General features: G+C 64.1%; 1 protein-coding gene across 1 annotated transcript in view; it reads left to right on the forward strand.

The window, feature by feature from the left end:
- The window catches only part of Jph3 (junctophilin 3), a 48,009-nt gene that overhangs the window by 17,330 nt on the left and 11,166 nt on the right, over positions 1-19,513 (forward strand). The window lies entirely within an intron of this gene.

Consider the following 19,513-nt stretch of genomic DNA (forward strand, 5'->3'; position numbering starts at 1 on the left):
CTCTGTACCTCTGAGGCTGGACGTGTGCACCCTCAGTCCCGCTGGCCGCCCTGACCCCAGGCCCATCTTCTGCGTCGGTAGGATCACAGAGAGGGTTCGGCCCCACCACGGTGCAGCACGTGCCGTGCAGGTGGATGGGCCTGGTTCCAGAAGTGCCGCTGGCGGCTCTGCAGCCTGGCCCTGGGTGCGGGGCCTGGCTGACTCCAGTGCCGGCTTTGCCCGTGCACACGTGGGCACCAGTGTGCAGCTTGTCACCCGTCACTCCCCTCCAGGGTGGTCTCCCAGGCACTGCAAGTTGAAGGGTCTGGCAGGGAGAGTGTGGCTGAGGGAAGGGAGGCATCCGGCCTTCGCTGGCTGCTGGAACCTGCTTCTCAGCCTCTGGTCTCGGTCCCAGTGGACCACGTCCAGTACCTCCATGGCTGCTGAGCAGCCAGGGCAAGTGGCTCACCCTCTCTGAGCTTGGACATGGTCTGGTGTGTGGCTGGCCCTGCTGTCACTGCTGATGTCCTCTCCAGCCCTGCTCTGGAGGCCCAGCAGGGGTAAGCGAGTCTGAGCTCCTGGGTTGTGACCCAGTGCTGCGGCGATGACCTCGGCCACTCAGAGGAGGAAGCGCCATCCTGAACTGTGGACCCAGAGCTGAGTTTTCCCAATGGGCTTAGGCTTGGGGGAAGAGGGAAGACCAGAGGCCACTGTCCAGAGAGAAGCCACAGGAGAATGGCGGGGCCTTGGCCCGGGCATGAGGGCCACCCAGCCACCCTGCAGCAGCTGTGTAGTGTCTGGCCTGGGCAGACACGGTCACTGTCACTGCCGGCAATGACTGGAGCTGCCGGCAGGGCTGTTGGGCCAAGGGAGGGGAGTGCCCTCCCTGGGTCCTCTGCGGACACTCCAGGACCTCCCTGGGGCTCAGTGGACATGGCCACAATGAGGGCAGGAGAATCCCACTGTCCTGGAGACCAGGAGGGACACGGGGAACTTGGATTCTGAGATTGGTGTCATCACTGCCGTCCCACAGGGGGATACTGAGGCCTATACCGGCCCATAGCCAGCTAGGGCCCAGGCAGTGGCCGTCGCAAGGTGGGACGACAGGGCAGGGTCACAGGGAGGGAAGGGAGCCAGTGGCCACACGTAGCCATGTCATCAGTCCTGTCCAGGAGGCTGGGGGCCATTTGCTCCGTGGGCCCCCAGACTTTATAGCAAAGGGTGTGAGGTGGAACCTTCCGGCAAAGTCAGTGGGGAGACCCAGTCCTCGTGGGGTCACCCATGGTTGATGAGTGGGGCCCTCAGATGGATCTGCTGCAGGTCACCTGCTCTGCAGAGGGTGGATGAGGGGTGATCCCCTGGATGCTCATGGAGGGGACATGTGGGGTGGTGACTGTGTGCCACTGGGTACCACTCAGCAGGGCAAGTGCTTGTCATGACACAGTGTGACGCACACACAGCCTGGGGCAGGGACCTCGAGAGACCCTGCAGGAGGCTGGGTATGGTGGTGCGGGCCAGAGATCCTGTAGCTGTGGAGGCTGAGGCAGGAGGATGGCAAGTTTGAGACCAGCCTTAGCAATTTAGCCAGGCCCTGTCTTAAAAAACAAAAAAGACCTCGTAGGACCCAGCTTTGCCCAACACACTCTCTGGGGTCCCCGTGGCAGGTGGGGAGAAGGACAGGGCAGCCAGGGAGGCCTGGACGTGCCCAGTGCCTCTGCTTCAGGGCGTGCCTCCTCTCTGGCACTAACCCTGCAGCCTGAGTCAGCTGTCCCCTGGGAGTGACCCTGCTTGCTCAGGGTGAGGGCCGAGGAGGTCAGGCAGGGGAGCAGCTTCCCCAGACCTCTCCTCCCACAGGAGCAGCCTGGAGTGGGCAGGTGCCTGGGGGCAGGGGTGGGCTGCAGAGGTCAGGAGAGTGCAGCTCCATGACGGTCCCTCCATGAGTTGTGGCCAGCTGGTGTCCCCGTGTCCCTGACCAGACGCTGTGTGGTGTGTGCATTTGGATCAGAGGCGGGAGGGTGACTTCCCCGTGCCCTACGCTGCCCGGGCTCTCTGGTGACTGGGCTGGAGGAGATAAGACGCTGGAAGATGTGGAACGGGAGGGTGGCATCCTTGTTAGTCCCCATTAAAGTGACGCACTCACATTTCCTTGTGAAAGTAGGACTGTGACGGGTTTGTGTGAATAGCCACTCGAGCTGTCCGCCTCCTTGGAAGTAGCTCGTTTTCAGACCTTTGTCCACGTGTCTGCAGGACAACAGCCCTGTCCTGCTGTGGTCTCCCTTTCCTCCCTCAGCTGTGGTCTGAGGATATTGTATGGAAACCCCAGAAATCAGTGAATTACAGTTGTGAACTGGTACCGTTCCGCGGGGCGCGAGCCGCTCTGGCACCTCCCACTCCATCCCACCAGAGGAGACTTGGCCTCGTCCAGGGTGTCCACACGGAGTACCCCACCTGCCCGTCGCTCACCCAGCGGCCACCAGGTCGGCAGAGAGACCACTGTGGCATCGGCGTGTCCAGCCGCCTGGCCTTCCTGGGGAGAGCTCTGTTTTACGGCCGTGGACTGGCCTCCGACGGTGGCCGCTTTTCCCTGGAGCTTTGCGTGGACGCCTAGGGAGGCGCAGTGTCCGCAGGCTCCGCTCCCGTGGCTCGGGCCTCCTGTGTTTGCCCCACTGGTGTCCTGTCCTCCCAGCGCTCCCCTCTCTTGATGGGGAACATCTGCGCTCACTGTGCCCAGGCTATTTTGGGGCTCACTTTGCCCTCTGACCTCAGACCCAGGAGAACCGCCTGCTTTACGCCTGAGCGCGAGGCCTTCGTCAGGGCACTCGTTGGGCCTGGCGGGTCTGCGAAGGCCACTTCGTCTGGTCCCTGGTGTCATGCCCTGCAGCGGTGCTGCCCGGCCTGGGGTGGTGCAGGCCGGGCCGGGACTCCTGAATCCACGGAGGGTGCCACAGGCCAGCAGAGCCCTGCCGGTGGGCGGCTGTGGCCTGGCACCGTCAGAGACCGAAGCAGAGAGACGGGCACGTTAGAATCCCGGGCAACGAGGAGGGTGGGTGAGGGGCTGGCGGGCTCCTCTCAGGGACCTGGCTGCCTCCCGGCTGACCCGCCCCAGCCACCCAGGAAATCTAGACCTCGGGCCTGAGTCTGGGGGCTCCTGAGGGCTGGAGCCAGTGCCCACCCACACCTCAGCACCCCTGGTCCTCGCCCTGTGGGCCAGGAGGACCAGCTGTCGGGTGTGGTTAGCTCAGTCACCGTCCCTGTCCCCTCCTGTGAGCCCATGTGCTTCAGATGGCAGCTCAGGGCCACTGCTCCCCTCACAGAGGCCTCTGCCTGGCTCAGAAAGGCACCGCGGGAGACGCGGAGACGGAGCCTGTCCTGAGGCACCACGTCCAGGGAGCCCTGGGCCTGGGGGTGGAGCCTAGGGCAGTGCAGGACCCACGGCCTGGACTCTCGCTTCCCAAGAGAAGCCATCACCATTTAAAAGGCCCCAGGGCTTGGACTGATCTGGTGACTGTGGGACCTTGTTCCCTCTATTCTGACCCCAAGCCCACCGGTTGCAGCAGGAGATGGCCGGAGCTGCTGTGGGTCAGCGCCAGGCCTGGGCCTCCCCTCTGCCCTGCGGCCTGGGCTGACAGCAGCTGCCTCGCGGTCTCCTGAGTTAGGCAGCACGACTCCTGGCTTGGGGCCATGCACCCTCGTCACTGTCATCTCCATCAACGTCACTGGGTCAAGCTGACCCCGTGGCCCTCGGCACCAGTCCCGCAGGGCGCTTGGCCCTCGTAGCCAGGGTCCTGCTCTGCTTGCTGTGTACTGGAGCCCCACTTCCTGCCTGGGGCAGCTGGGTCTCCGGCTGCTGTCCCTGTGGGTCAGTTCTAACCCGAGTTAGATGGCATCTCGCGGCTCCCCCCCAGCGCCCCAGGTGCAGCCTGCCAGAACACCCACCCCGTCCCCTGTCCGGTAGGAGACCCAGTGCAGGGGCCCTCGCTGTCCTCCCTTGTGGTGGACGTGCCAGAGCAGCCTCTGTTTCCCACAGTGAGGCGGGGTGCACTGGCCGCGGTGCAGCTCACCCCCCTTGGGGGTCTGAGGGCTGACGTCCTGTCCAGCCTGGGGTCTAGCCAGAGCTGGGGGAGGCTGCTTTCTCTTCCTGGCTGTCTGCTTCCTGTGTCCAGTCTGCCCTTGGCCACCTGCCTGTGGCTCCTCCCACTTGGACACGTGGTCTGTGTGGTTGGTGGGGTGGGGGTGCCAAGCTGGGCCTGGCCAGGGCCCGGAGGCCAGGTGCGATTCAGCTCACCCCTTGCATTTCACGAGAATGCCCCAGGGAGGGCAGGTGGGCGACCTTGGGGAGGCTGCGGTGTGTGGGGCACCATGAGCGTCTCTTTCAGTTGGGGGATGAGGGTAGCTGACCGATGCAGGGCTTGATGGACAGCCATCCAAGGGGAGAGGGGCCCTTTGCTGGGTCCCCTCCCTGCACACCACACTGGGCCTCAGGAGGGCCTGCAGTCTGTGCTGCGCAGTCGGGGACGGCAGAGAGAGGGCTGCAGGACTTCCCTGCCCGAGCCTGGAGCTCCGCCCCTCCCACCTGTGTGCCCCCTCTGCTGGCGTCTGAGTCACTCCCGGGTGGAAACAAAAGCCAGGCCGGGGCCATTCCACAGGAACGCGCCTCCCTCCTGGCTCCGAAGCTGGGAGCCCAGGCGCACACAGGGTCAGGGTCTCCTCAGCTCCAGGTCCTCTCGTGGCCTTTCCTCCCCTGCCTCCGAGAGGCCCAGCGGTCCTGTCTGGGCAGACGCCACCCAGGCCCTCCTGCCACCTGCTGAAGGGCCCTGTCCACGAACGCAGCCGGCGGGGCTGGCTCTTCCCCTGGAGCATGGGGGACGGGGTCAGCCTGCAGCACCTGCAGACTGACCAGAGCCCAGGTCACGGCATCTGCACAGTGAGCCCTGAGGACATGGGGCCCAGGGAAGGAGGACAGCACAAAAGGCGGGCCCTGTATGACCCAGAGAGCCGCAGCCCCGGGGAGACGAGGAGCAGGGTGTCCGGGCAGGCAGCATGGCCGTGAGGGCCCAGGGGCAGGTTTCTGTCCAGGTGAAGAACGTGCTGGAAGGACCTCGAGTGGCTCAGTACTGGGAGGGAATGGACCACACGTCCTGAACCCTGTACTTTAAAATAGAAAGGCAGCCTTGTGTCACATCAAACACTGTGACGTTAAACAGGTAGCACTGACTTGAGGTAGAAGCTGGTTCTAAAGACGCCCTGAGAGCACTGGTGCTCAGGCCCCTCTGTCTGAGCAGCCCCGTCCCCGGGCTGGGACCAGTCACCAGGGAGGAAGTGTCCCACAGGGAGGAAGAAAGAGGGTGGGCGCAGCCTGCCGTGAGGACAATCAGGACCTGGCCACCAGGCCTGGGAAGCGTCAGTGACCTGGGCACACGGGCCCAAGTGACCATCCGTGACTTCAGTACCAGTGGCTCCCAGGAGGGCCGTTCTTCAGGACCTCAGTGGCCCCTCCTCTGCAGGGTCTGCCCTGAGCGCCCTGGAGCTGCGGCTGCCGTGCTGCCCGGCCTGGCAGGGCCTCTCACCTGCTCCAGACCGCTCCTGTGAGCGTGGAGACCTTTCCGGTGTCACTGGGGCTCAGGTGGCAGACAGCAAACCGGCCTCAGGGGTCGCTCAGCAAACTGAGTGGGTCGGTGAGAGCAGGCTCGTGGGGATCCCGGGGCCGCAGAGCTGCTGAGTGGCCATGCCAGGGCTGTGCCAGGGCTGGGACCGGCCCGCAGCTAGCTCCTGACTCCCTCCTGCCAGGTCAGGGTCAGCGTGGGGGACTCGCCCGCCCCTGGCTCCCCCCTGCCCACCTCGCCCTCCCGTCTGCCCTCGCGCTGTCTCCCTCCCACTCCTGCCTCTTTCCTTCCTCCTCACCTTTCTGCCCTGCCCTCCTCCCTCCCCCTCCCGGGTACCCAGGATGTGCCTGGGATGGCTGGCCTGCCGTCCAGCGTACCGCCACGTCACGGGTTGTGGAGGGCGGGCCCCTGTGGGTGGTGTGGTGGTGGGAGCAGCTGCGCTTCCCGACCTGGGGAGTCGGGCCTCTTGCCGCAGCCAGGCTGCCACAGCCGCGTCCTCCCCTTCCCAGCCCAGATCCCGTCGGTGACTGGCCCCGGTGGGGTGGCCGGCTGGTGCCTGAGGAGTAATTACGTGAAGTGCTGAACGGGGAGCGACTACTGGCGGGGTGCCAGTCACAGCGACCTCGGTTACCACTTAGCGCAGCGCGGCTGGAGCACCCACGCGAGGTCCCAGACGGCCCCACCCTGTGTCTGCACTTGTTTGGAGGAGCAGCCCGAGCAGCCTGGCCCCAGGCGACCGGCTCGCGGCCATCTCAGATTGATTGGTGGTGGCTGCCTGTGCACTGGGTTGGGAAGGATTCTGAGGTCGATCTGGGCTGGGGGCAGGCCTCCATTGATTAGTGGTGTCTGTCATGGCCACACATGGGTGTGAGTGCCAGAGAGGCTGCGTGTCGTCACCCTGTGTGTCCACCTGGTGGTGTTCATCCTGCCACTCTCAGGCGGTTCCCAGAGCAGCAGACCAGCCTGTTGATTTGAAGTTCTAGAAAGTGAGTCTCTCATGTGCTCTGGCCCTGGTGGTCTGAATTTTTTTCCAATTTTTGGAATTGCAGTAAATCCATGTGACATGAAATCGTCACCTGAGCCATTTGCGTGTAGTTCCATGGTGTCTGATGTGTCGTGCAGCTGTCACCATCCAATGCAGAATTCTCTGCATCTTGCAGAACTGGGGTAGAGGGCCGGGGAGCGGAGGAGCTGAGGCCGGGGCGCCTGCTCCGGGAGGAGAGGCTCAGGAGAGCCTGCAGGGTCAGCACCCCGGACAGCTCCTCGGGCCCCCGGCAGGGTCTCTGAGCCTGGGCTAGCCATTCCCTGTTGGGAAGGCAGGGCCACCTCTGTGCTGTGTCCTACCCTGCCAGCCCCCGTCCTTGCTGTTACTTCATGTGCCAGTCAGGATGCAGGTGTCCAACTCACAAATGCCATACTACCCCCACTGAGGACCGAGCCCAGGGAGGCTGTGCCACCGAGACCAGGTGGGCCTGGCTGACCATCTAGGCTGGCCTGTAGCTTATGGTCCTCCTGCCTCAGCCTCCTGAGTCTCTGGGGTCATCGGGTGCACAACTGCACCTGGAAAACGTGACTTTCAGTACTTAGTATCTCAACATGACCAGTTTCCCTCGTAACTTGCGTGCTCACAGTCACCTGAGGAGGGCTCCGGGACCCCCCTGGTACCCACAGCACAGAGAGGCCCTGAGCCCTGGTTCTGGAGTGCACGTCAGCCGTGCTCTCTCACCGTGACTCGGGGACCCAGGGCCTCCACCTCCTGCTGCAGGGTCGGGACCCCTGTCCCAGGCGTAGGCTCCTCCAGGCTGCAGCACTGACCGGGACACCCCACCTGCTGAAACCCTGCAGGGGCCCCGTCGTGTGCTGGTGAAGGCACCCAGTCTCCCTCAGTGACAGCCAGGACCCGGGCTGGTGCTGCCAACCTCACCAGCCCTGCGCTCACCAGTCCCAGCTGTCACCATTGTTGGGCACCCGGTGGTGACCAGAGAGATGCCGTGTGGGCAGGGCGGGTGGATCCGCCCTGGGCAGCAGAGCAGCGATGGTGTTGCAGGCTCAAGGTGAGTTTCTTGGAGGTGACGGTGGACGAGCTGCAGCTCTTGTTGGAACATGGGGAAGGCGCGCTGGCTGTGGCATGGCCCCGGCTGAGGGAGTCTGTCCCCGCAGGATGGGTAGGACTGGCCGTTCTGGGAACGCGGCAACAGGCCAGCTGGAGCACGGCACAGGCCATGCGTTTACTCCTTCACAAATGCTCAGTGACCACGCAGCTGCTCCCCCCCAGCCACACAGGACACACGGGCCCAGAGCCCCAAGTGCCACCTGCGCCCTGTCCTCCTGGCCAACCCAGCTGCCCTCCCCTAGTAGCCCCAGGCGTGCCCAGGTCCTGCCCGTGCCTCTTGGTCACTCGACAGGCTAAGCCCTGCCCCTGTCATTCTCAGGTGGCTCCCGATGCGCCCAGCGCCACTTCCCCTGCCAGCCCGGGGGTTCTGGGGGTGCCCGAGGGGCGGCTGTGAGGAAGACAGGTGCCCCGTCAGCAGAGCCCTCTGCTCTGTTGAGGGAGCCGTGCTGCGCCGAGAAGCGTGCACTGGAGCATCTGGACCTTGGAACGATGCCCGTCGGGGTCCTGAACGCCCCTGTGGCCAGCCCTGTGTGCTGTCACCAGTGACTTTCCCTCTTGTCATGGCCAGGCCCGATGGCTGTGGGGGGGGAGTCCAAGCTCAGGGCTTCCCGGGGCGACGGCCAGGCTGCTGGCGTCTCCTGTGGGCTGTCACCCCGTCTGCGCCGCTGTCTGCGGTTCTTTCTTGCAACTTCTGCTCTCCACTTCTCAGGACACCTCCCCGTGTACGCACTGTCTTAGGAAGGACAAGAGCACAGAGCCTCCGTGCCTGTGCCCGGGCAGGGCCCTCTGGCCCACAGTCCTCCTGCGCTCCTCTCACGTCCCGTCTGAGGCCCGCGTAAGTGCTGGCCAGCGGCCAGGCGCAGCCCTCGGCTCCCGCGCATCCGTCTCTCCTCAGCCCTGCTGGGGAGAGTGGCCCGTGGTGTCCTCCAGCACCTGCAGAACCGTCTCAAGGGACACTCACCCTGCCCCGGCTGTCCCTGCATGACGCGGCCATTCTGCCACACGGCTGGTGTGCCCTGGCAGCTTGGGCCTCAGGCCCCAGAGCCCCAGGTGTGAGCCCGGTGCGGCCTCTGCATGCCAACACAGACCCTTTCCTGGAGGCTGGCTGAGGGGTGGGAATGGGTCCATGCCTGGAGGACATCGTGGCAGCTGGACAGGATTGTCCTGGGGCTCCCAGTGGGCACCGTCACTGGAGAGATGTCTGTGCCAGCTGGCCAGTGAGCCCTGGGTGGCACCCTGAGTGCTGGTGGCTCTCCCTCCTGTGCTCATGGTCCTGCAGCCACATGTGGGGAAGCCAAGGCGCAGGGTACATGTGGGACCTGCCCAGATGCTTAGTGGCAGAGCTGGACCCCTCTTGGTGCCTGCATAAGCATCTCAGGGCCCAGGCCACTGCTGCTGTGTATCAGGGTGACCCCTGCCCCAAACCTCCACCGCCTTGAGCCAGGGCATCTAGCCTGCAGAAACCATGCCCCCTTCCTGGCCCATCTGTCTCGCTCCTGGCAAACAGCTGGCACTTGGTGGTTGCTCCCTGCATGGGGAGCCCAGCACCAGCTGCCCACGCCCTTCCCAGCCTCAGCCGCCCCTCTGACTTGGGGAGGGAGGAGCAAGGGCCTCTGCCTGTGGGACAAACCCAGCCTGTCCTGCAGAGTGGCTAACCTTCTTCCTCAGGGCAGCTGCTCTGGGTACCACCGGGGCCTCTGAGCTGACGGGTGCCGCGGCCTCTTGGGTGACAGAGCCCCTGCCTGCTGGCTTTGGTTGGTGTTTACTCCTGCTCTCAGGCCCCAGGGGAGGCAGAGCCACGGGGATGCTCCCTCGAGGCTCTGGCTGGCTCCTGGCACGAGCTGAGGTCTGTCCCCAGGGAGCTGCGGACAGTGACAACCCCTCCTCGGTCCTCAGGCCTGCTGCGGTGCTGCCTCTGGGGACTGAAAGCCGGCCAGGAACGGCTCCCAGCTGCTCCTAGCTGTCCCGGCTGCCTGCTCCCGTCTCGGGCCTCAGTGGCCTGGGGCCTGGCGACGGCTGTCTGGGCTGGGGGTGGTCTCCAGCCCCTGGCGCCCCTCCACTCCAGCAGGACCCTCGGTCACGTCAGTGGGATTTGAGACTCAAGGTGTCTGCCTGCAGGGTGGGGGGTAGGGTGCTGCCCGGGGCCCCGGCTGGGAGCCACACTGCTCTCCTCCACGCCAGGCCTAAGAGGGCCTTGGTACCTTTACGCCTGGCTCTGCCACAGGTGGGAGGAGCAGGGCCTGGGACTTGAGCCTGAGGCCCGTCCCCTGTGGGCCCCTGGGCTGCGCCCTGGAGAGGGCTGGCCTCCTGGGGCCTCCCAGAGCTCTTCTGCAAGGCAGGGTGGCCCACAGGTGGCCCGTGTGGAGGCGTGATGGAGTGTGCCCAGCTCTCTCTCTGCTGGGCACCTTTTCCACAGGGGGAGGAGGAAGCCGGGACTGAGGGGTGGTGAGCAGCATGAGGAGTGGGAGGGCCACCTGCTCAGGGCAGGAAGCAGAGCAGCAGGGCACAGTGGTGAGACAGTCAGCTGCCACCTGTGGGTGACCTGGGCGGGGGCCCTGGGGACCGGCTGCTCTGTCTGGGGAGCTGGGGCCCAGCAAGGCTGGGGTCCCCTGTCTGTCTCGCAGTGAGTGTCTGAGCAGCAGGCGGAGCCCAGGCCAGGCTGTCTGGAGCCCCAGGTGTGGGCACCGTGTTGCCTGCTGTCCAAGGGCTGGGTCCAGGCCCAGGCTTGCTCCTCGAGTCTGGCCGCCCAGGCATGGAGACATGGTGGGTCTCTTTCCCTGGAGTTCACCTTGGGCACTGTTTCCTAGACCTCTAAGAGCAGACAGGGTGGGGCAGCAGGGAGTGGCCAGGGGACTCCGCCAGGCCACCAGCATGGTGGAGCATCATTCTGGCATGAAGGATGATGCCCACCTGGAGACCTCCATTTGCCCCGGGCTCAAGACCCTCCAAGAAGCAAACTGCAGGTCAGAGTTCTAGGCTGGCAGGTTCTCACTGCTGTCCCTGCTGTCCCAGGTCCCTGCAGCCAGCCCGGCCTTCCAGGGAGTAGCTGGCTCTTGACCTGAGGCCCTTCCTAGGTCAGCCTTGTGGTCCTCCTTCTGAGCCTTGTATGGTTCACAGGCTGGCCAGATCGGGCCGCTGGGGTCCCACTGTCCGTCCGGCACTGCTGACAGGACACTGAGCCCCTCAGGGCTTGGTCTCAAGCCACCAGAGGAGGCAGCCTCGGTGGAAACCTCCGTGGGGCCGTCCCGGCCAGGCCCGCGCTTGGCGCGTGTGTGGAATCTGTCAGGCGTGACATGCTCACCCAGGAACACAGACGTGGATAGAAGCCCGGGTCTGACTGTGCTGAGGGGTGCATAGGGAGGGTTTCTCAGAGCGCCATTGGTGAGAGGTTCTGGCAGTGGGACAGCTGTCCCTCCCGGGCGGCCCTGGGCCCTCTGCAGACACCGTGGGGACTCGTCCCTGGTTCCTGCATACAACGTCAGGCTTCGGGTGGATGTTAGAGAGGCAGGCCGACAGGGCTGTCTTAGATGAACCTGTGCTCTACCGTGAGTGGGAAGCCTCCCCTTTCGAGCCCAAGACCTCAGCTGACCCTGTCCTCCTGTGGCCTGGGCCCAGCCTGGCGAGTGGAGACACAGCCCCTTGCTTAGTGGGTCCCTGGGCTTCTTGAAGCTGCAGTTGCCTGCAATCCCTGGTGCATGGGGCGCTGTGGGGTGAGGGAGAAGTGGGGGTGCTAGGTCCAGGCAGGCTGAGGGGAGGGGAGGCCCGGGGAGGAGGGTGGAGGCTGTTTGAAAACCAACTAGTGTTTGCACCAGGAGCCCTGGGGGTTGTCATGGCGACTGGGATGCATCCCTCTCCCCCCCTCCCAACCCCTAGAGTGCAGCTGGCCCTAATAGGGCCTCCTCTCTGGGCTGCTGGGCTCCCAGCCAGAGGTGATCAGCCGCCGGGCAAGGGCTCCGTCTCCTGAGGCCTGGCGTCTCACCTGTGGCATGGGGGAGGATGGCCGTGAGCCTCACGTCCGGGGACAGGATGCTGAGCAGAGCCGGCAGGCAGAGGGAGCCTGACCCTCAGTGACATCTGTCTGTGGGAGAAGTGGCTTTCTTTAGAGTTGCCGTGGCCTCCCGAGTCTGCCCTGGGTGTCCCTGATCAGGGGCCGTGGAGCAGGGAGGCTCTGTGTGGTGGCGAGAGGGCACCGCACGCAGGAGGAGCTGAGAGGAGCAGGAGGCCCATCGAGGAGGGTGACATCCAGGAGGTGGTGTCAGGCCGACGGGGACCCACTGAGCGAAAAGGACGTCGGATCCCTACCTCATGCCTCACACGGAAACAAACGCCCAGAGACAATGTGCCTAAATGGGAAGCAGGGAACAGACCGGCTCCTTACTGTGAAAACCCTGCACGTCAGCAAGAGGGAATCCACCGCATCCCGACAGCAGGACCGCCAGCCGCGACCACGGTGGACTCTCCTGTCACCCAGGGAGCGCTGGAAGATGGAGACAAGGTCGCAGTCCACCGAACTGGAGACGGTGTGGGGGACGGCCCTCCGGGGACAGAAATGGGCACAGTCTCCAGCAGAACACTGGCATTGCCAGCAAAGGGCAGGCCGAGGGACATCTCGGACTCACAGTCGCACTTCTGGGAACCGATCCTGAAGGTAGGTTTGTGCCAAAGGTCAAACCTCGAGGTTGCACAGGCCATGACTGCAGGTGGCAGGAAATGACAGAGAGCTGCCCCCTCTCAGCTCGGGCAGAATCCGTGACCTGAGGCACCCCTGTGGTGGTCTGCGATCGCTGGCGTGGAACCGTCTCCAAGGTGCAAACCCGAGACAGAGCACGTGACGGTGTGGTGGCGTTTGTGCCCCAAGTTCCTCAGGTATTTGAGGGCGGGAGACCTGGGGTCCTCAGCATGATGGGGTGGTGGGGGGCTGAGCTTCCTCATCCTGAGGACCTTGACCGCACTCATTCAGATTCTGTCCGATTTTTAAATATTCACACGGCACAACGAGGTGTTCTGGAGACAGGGAGACTGAAATACGCAGCTCATCTGTGACCCGCGCACCTTCACGTGGCCTGAAGGGAGCCTCCTAGAGTCTTAGGAGCCCGTGTCGTCACGGCCACGCGACACGTGAGTGCAGCGTGGATATTCCCACTGTGCTGTCCCATCAGCCGACCAGCACTCAGACAGCAGGTTCTGGGGCTCCAGGTTGTTAGACTGGGAGCTCAGCTGCCCAGGGCAGGCACAGAGCACCAGGAGCAGTCGGGCTGGTGTCAAGTGGGACCCCTCAGCGATGGACACAGGAGCCCCTCAGGGATGGACACAGGAGCCCCTCAGGGATGGACACAGGAGCCCCTCAGGGATGGACACAGGAGCCCCTCAGCGATGGACACAGGAGCCCCAGGATGCGCTTGGGGAAATGCCATCACAGTAATGGCACGAGGGACCTGTGCTTCTGTTCTACACCTTTTTCTCTGAGACAGGTTCTACTTTCCTAATATTCTGAAAATCCTGCCCGTCACTGCATGAGGTGGCCACGCTGTGACCCCTACCAACTGGGAGCTGAAGTAGCAGGGGCAGTTCCAGGCCAGCCAGGACAACTTGGTTTGGTCCTGTGTCAAAATAAACATGAAAAGGTCTGGTGCAAAGCGCACCTGGCCTCATCCTCTGTCCCTCCACCACAATTCCCCCCGCCTGTCCTTGTGGACCAGCTGGGCAGGGGTGGGAAGGGCCGGCACGCTGTGGTGGGCCATGAGGTGCTGTCCAGGGTGAGGGCACACGTGCTGTGGGTTGTCTGTGGGGGGCGCTGGCTGTGGAGGGCTGGGACCTGGCTGCTGTGCTAAGGGCCCCGGGCCACTCGTGTGGGCTGCCCAGGAGTTCCGCTTCGGGCCAGTGTCTAGCGCCTCAGTCTTGCTGCCACGGCTGGGGAGCCCCTGCAGGCTCACCCCAGCCCATCCCCGGCCAGCCGAGGGCTCCTCAGGCCCACTGCTCCTGAGCTGGTCCCTTCCTGTCCACAGCCCTCCAGGGCCCCCAGCTGGCCTTGGGGGAGGAGGGGGACCCTGTTGACAGAGGCTGGCCTGGCCCTTCTCTGCTCCAGCCCCTGGGCCTCCACCCACTGGCTCCCCGGCCTTCACCACCCTCTCACTGCTGCCCCCTCTAGGACGCCCTCCCCGAGCAGGGTGAGCCCCCTGCTGCCCCTGCACACTAACCCCGTCCATGTGCGTTAGTGCTGTCTCCCCTCAGAGCTCCTCACCGGGCTGGGCTTGTCTGTCCCCACCTGTCCCTAGCTCGGCCCTCAAGCAAGATGGCTTCATGAGTGACTTGAGACCCAGGCCTTCCCATCTCTGGCTTCGGCACCTGGCTGGTAACATGAAGCCGTGATGTGGGGATCACTGCCAGAGCACGGTGGGCGGAGGTCCAGCTCTGTGGACCTTTGGGTCAGACACTGGCAGCTGGTGGCTGTGCTCCAAGCTGTGTGGGGTGCAGAGATGGGGGCTCTTGTGGGAGACCTGCTGTGACCAGTGGCTGGCCAGCTGTGAGCCTGGGGAGCACTTGCCCATCCTGGGCCCTGGGCTGGCACTTGGCTCTGCAGATGGCCATGGCAGGATCTGCCCTGGCTGACGCTGGCCTGCAGGGCCTGGGGAGTCCTGATCCGGGTCCCTGGGGCTGACCTCTGTCAGGCCCCGCAGCCCTGGGCTCCTGGCTGGGCATCTGCATGGGGCAGGGCCTGCTGCTCTCCTGACCCCCACTGTGTGGGACTGTCTGCCCCCTCCCTCCAGGAGGCGGGGTCGCCTTGGCAATCCAGGGAGGTGACAGTTTCCTGGTCTCCAGTAAAGTCTCGGGGAGGCCAGGCTTCCTGACCGGGCAGGGGACTCTTCGTCTTTGCCCTGGAGTTTGGTTTAGTCAGAGCCCGGCTGAGCCACGGGTTAACGGGGCTGGCTGGAGGCCAAGGACCCAGGGAGAGTTGAGGATGAGCAGTGGCTTCAGGTGACACTGTTGTGGAGACCACCCACTATTGGCTTCCCCACGCTGCTGAGGCGAAGCCCCACAGGCAGGGCTTACACTATGGGTTCACACCCCCTTGGGGGTGCGCAGGAGGCAGAGGTTCAAGACCCAGGTGTTGGTGGGGCTGGTCTTCAGGAGGCTGGGGGCCACGCATGGTGGCATGTGCCTATGACCTCAGTGCTCAGGAGGGTGAGGCAGGGAGATCACAACACCAAAGCCAGCCTGGGCAACTTAGCAAGGACATGGGGGACGGGGCGCTCAGTGGTAGAGTGCCTGGGTTCAGTCCCCAGTGCCAAAACCACGGCCAAAACCAAACAGGAAACAAGCGGCTGGGGAGAGCCTGTCCCCACCTCTGTCCTTTCTCCCGGGTGGCGGCTGGCTCCGTGTCTTCGGCCTGCCCTATCAGGTCTGACCCTGGGTCCAAACCCCCCTTTCCATGAGGACGCCAGTCACGCGGGGTCAGCATCTGCCCTGATAGCCGCGCGACCCCCGAGCAAGGTCCCCGTGTGGGCACGTGGGCTTGGGCCCCAGCAAGTCTGTCCTGGGGCACAGTTCAACCCCTGGGAGTCTCGCACGCCCCTTGTACCACCTGAGAGCAGCCACAGGCAGATGGAGCCCGTCCTCCCGGGGTGAGCTGGGCCTGCAGTGACGGGCCACGAGTCCCTCTGCTTGCAGCCTGACCTCCTGCCTGCCTGCTGCGTCTCTTCACTTCCACGGGCCTCGGTTTCCTCACCCGGGGGGCTGTGGGGACTCGACCCCCTGCCTGTGCCCCCAGTGGCCCCGTTCCTGGTGTGCCCTCGTGGCTGGGCTCCCAGTCAGCCACGATGCTCTGTCCACGGCTGTCCCCCACCAGCCCTGGGATGTCACGGCACGTGTTCACCCAGATGGGTGTGGATGAGGGGGACAGATGCGGGGGATGGGGAGGGAAGGAGAACCTGGATCTAGGACACCGTCAGAGGCTCCCTGCCTGGCCTCCAGGTGGCCCTGTTACTGTCCAGCTATGGCCCCTCACCTGCCCTGGGTCCTGGACTCTTCCTGGGCCCCCAGCAGGCAGCTTAACCTCATTTGCAAAATGCGGGCATTCCTGAGCCCATGGGGGGGGGGGCTGCGTGGGAGGGGCTGAGCCGAGCAGGCGGCCCCCGCAGCCTCAGGGAGGGGGTTCCCCGGGTGTCCCCTGCAGTCCTTGGCCAGGAGGTCGAAGCAGGACAGTGACATGAGAAGAGAGTGAGGGACGCTGGTGTTTGTTAACTTCCTGAGGCCACGACTGGTGTCCTTGAGCCTCAGCGGGAGCCTGGGTGGAGGCAGGTGGCGCTGGCCTCGCGCCGCTCTCCTTCCACTTAGCGCCCTCGATGGCCACGCGCAGCTCTTCAGCTGGAAGCAGCTCCTTGGTGTTGACTAATGCCCGCGAGAGGGTGGATGGCTCCGCTAGTGCCGGGCAGAGGACCCTGCTCAGGGACTGGCCCCTGCCTTGTCTCACCTGGACCTGGCTCTCGCCCGCCAGCTTTTCTTCAAGGGAAAGGCGTTATCTATTGTGCCCAGAGATGCTTTGTCCCTCCACCGTCTAGTCCATGGGGACGCAGTCAGGGTGGCCCTGCTTTCCTGGGACTCGGTTCTGTATCTCACCTCAACTGCAGGTGCACGGAGGCTTTGGGTGGGGGTGTGGCACCTGGGTCTTAGGGAGAGCTGAGTCAGGCCAGGTGAGGAGGACAGAGAGGGGGAGAGAGCAGTGGGTCCAGGAAGAGCCACCGGCCTGCATGGCTCGGCGGGAGGCCTGGGCCAAATCTATGAGGACGAAGGCATCTGTCCCTGGAGCATGACTCAGGGGTCTGTGGGCTCCCAAGTGCTGCGGTTGACTAGCAGTGCCTGCCGTGGTCAGAGGAAGGCAGGACGTGGCCGCACACCTGCCACTGTGTGCCCTCCCTCTAACGTCCCAGGGGGTATAGCTGTTGTGGAGAAGAGCCACATGCTCAGCTGCCAGTGCTGCCCGTGGCAGCGAAGTCAGAGGTGCAGAACAGACGTGGAGGGCATCCCTTCCTCTCCCACCAGGAAGCCACTTCCCGGCAGGCACAGGAGACGGGGCCGGAGGTGAAGAGGGCACTCTGAAGGCGCCTGGAGCAGACTTCCTGCCTCTGGAGCCTCGCTGTGGCTCCGGGGCCTTCCTCTGCCAGAGACCCCCAGGTCTGCCCTGGCCCCCAAGTAGTACCTGCTCCCTGTGCTGGGCAGGCACTGGAGGCAGGAGCCCCTCTGCCCATCCTAAAGGCCTGGGCGGGTGTCCTGGAGTCCAGCCTGAGCCTCCACAGCGAGCCTGGCCCCAGGAGGAGAGCCAGGCAGAGCCAAGGTGCAGGGCGCCAAGTTTCCTGGGTGCCGACAGACTGCCACTTACCAAGGGCTGGGCTGACACTTGCTCTCCCGTGGTTCTGTCGGGCGCAGCGGCACAGCCCGTCACCCAGCTACTTGGGAGGCCGGGGAGGGGAATCATGGGTTCTCCGAGCCTAGGCAACTTAGCAAACTCCCAAAATAAAAAGGGCTGGGTGTAGCTCCGGTAGGGTGCCTGCCTCACGTGCGCCAGGCCTTGGGTTCCGTCCCCAGCACCACAGGCGCAAAAGTCAAAGGTCTCTCTGGACTAACAGCAGGGTGGAGGCAGGGCTGCCCCCTGTTGGGGGCTCCTTTCCTTCCAGCCTTCCAACAGGCACCCCTCAGGAACAGGCAAGAGCTGCAGACGGCAGGTGACCCCTGGTGCACGCAGCCCAGCTCTGGGGTCGACCGTCCCTCATCTGCCGGGGCACCCGCGTCTCCAGCAGCGTTTTATCGAGTCTGTGTCTGACGGACGTTGGTTGCCCTGGCACCCTTTCTGGGGCTGCGTGGCTGTTTCTGTCACTGTCCTAGACAGGTTCTCCTCATGGTGCCCGCATCTGTGGTCACACGCCTCGTGCCTATGTGCACAGGGCACCCAGTGCAGGCGCAGGAGGTGCTGGCATCTCAGTGACACTAGCTGTGCAAACACACGCCTTCCTCCTGGGGTGCAGGTCCCCTGGCTCTGGTCCGAGCTGGACACCATTCCGATCGTCCATCCTCAGCTTCCTTTGGTTGCATGGCCTCCCTGCTGGCCAGCCTGTGCCTGGGAACTCCCTGTTCTGGCCTGTGTGTGCAGCGCCCTGCAGGAGGACCCAGCTGCCTTTGCCCACTGGATGCCCAGCCCCAGCTGGCCTCTGCCAGTAAAGTGCCTCCTCCTGGCTGTGGACGTCAGCCCACACCATCCCAGCTGGGCAGGGAGACCTGTCCCAGGCATATCTCCTCCCACAGTGTGGCTCAGAGAGAGCGGGGTCACGGAGCTCCTCCAAGTTTTGGCGGCCACCTCCACTCCAGGTTGCAGAGCTGGTCATGGGGGCCACACCCACAGGGCCTGCTGGGCGCAGATGATCAGCCTGTGTGCAGGGCACGAAGAGCAGGAAGAGTTGTCAACACAGCCACATGGAGTGCCTCGCCCTGCCTCTTGTCAGAGAAGACGCTGGACCCCACCTGCCCCACACCATCCAGGTCCACCGGGGAAAGTGCCTCCGTGGGCCACACTGGGCCCTGCTGCGTGGATTCTGCTGTGTCGGGTTTCTGTTCTCGTGACTAAAAGGCTCAGGGGTCACTCCAGTTAAACTGGGCTAACTGGGCTGCACGAAATAACCTCACAAGAGCCACAAATACCTTTTTCTTTGGGGTTGCTGTGACAGCTCCTCTGACCTTAAGGGTCCGCAGAGAGAGAGAGAGAGAGCGAGAGCACTCGCTGACCCCTTTTATTGAGGAGAAGCTATTCAAATGAGGCAAGGGGTCAGGTTTCAGGGGGCTGAGTCTATCTTCATGATGTCCACTGTCAGCAGGTTGACAGACACCTGGGTAGGCCACACCCAAGGGCACAGTAAGAGAAGGGGACACACACAAGGCACTTCCATGGAAGATTCTATCCTAAACAGGGCAAGGGGTTGTATTACAAAGGAACAGGTGAGCATAGCTTCACCCATGGGGCTGTAGCAAGACATACCCATTTCTGTGACTGAGCGCCTCAGCACCCAGCCGGGAAGTGTAACTCAGTCACATGTAAGGTTGGCCTCCCACACTGTTGCACTCACTTCCTGTGGCCGCAGCAGCCCCCATCAGGGTCTTCGCAGAAATCCCCACAGTCCGTCATTTGTACAGTGAGTGTGCATTAGTAACAGTGAGGAAGCCCCGGAGTCCTGTGGCGGGGGAGCTTCCTCCGGGTCAGGGCCTGGGCTGCCCCCTCTTCTGAGCCAAGTGCAGGGTGAGCAGCCCGAGGACGGCGAGCCCTGGCTCTTCCAGAAGGGCCTCCTCTGCTCTGCAGCCTGGGCTCGGAGTCCCCAGCCTCACCTCCCCAGTGCTCAGTCTCTTGATCACTGTGTGCCTCCTGCTGGGGGCCTACCCCAGACCCTGGGACAAAGGTGACCGGGAGCTTCCTGGGCAGCTTCAAGTCTCCCTTACCAACTGACAACCCTGTGAGGCAGGAGTTCCCAGCAAGAACCCGGGAGTGGAGGGGACCGGGCCCAGCTGCCCAGCAGCCGTGCGGTGCAGCCTGAGGTCAGCCCTGGCCCAGCGCCAGCATTTCACGCGCAGCAAAGGGGCTGGGTCCTGAGACAGTGGCAGGTGTTTTGTCCGCACTGAATGGTGGCTTAGAACCTCACAGGTCACTGGTGGGACTGGAGGGAAAGTTACGGGCACAGGGTCTCCCTTGGGGGTGATGGCTGCACCCGCGCTGAAGGCCAGTGGGTGGTGTCCCTCCATGTCATGTGACTTCCACCTGGTCAGGCCAGTGGGTGGTGTC

This window comes from Marmota flaviventris, chromosome 18 (genome assembly GCF_047511675.1).
Source record: "Marmota flaviventris isolate mMarFla1 chromosome 18, mMarFla1.hap1, whole genome shotgun sequence".
In the NCBI taxonomy this organism is placed as follows: Eukaryota; Metazoa; Chordata; class Mammalia; order Rodentia; family Sciuridae; genus Marmota; species Marmota flaviventris.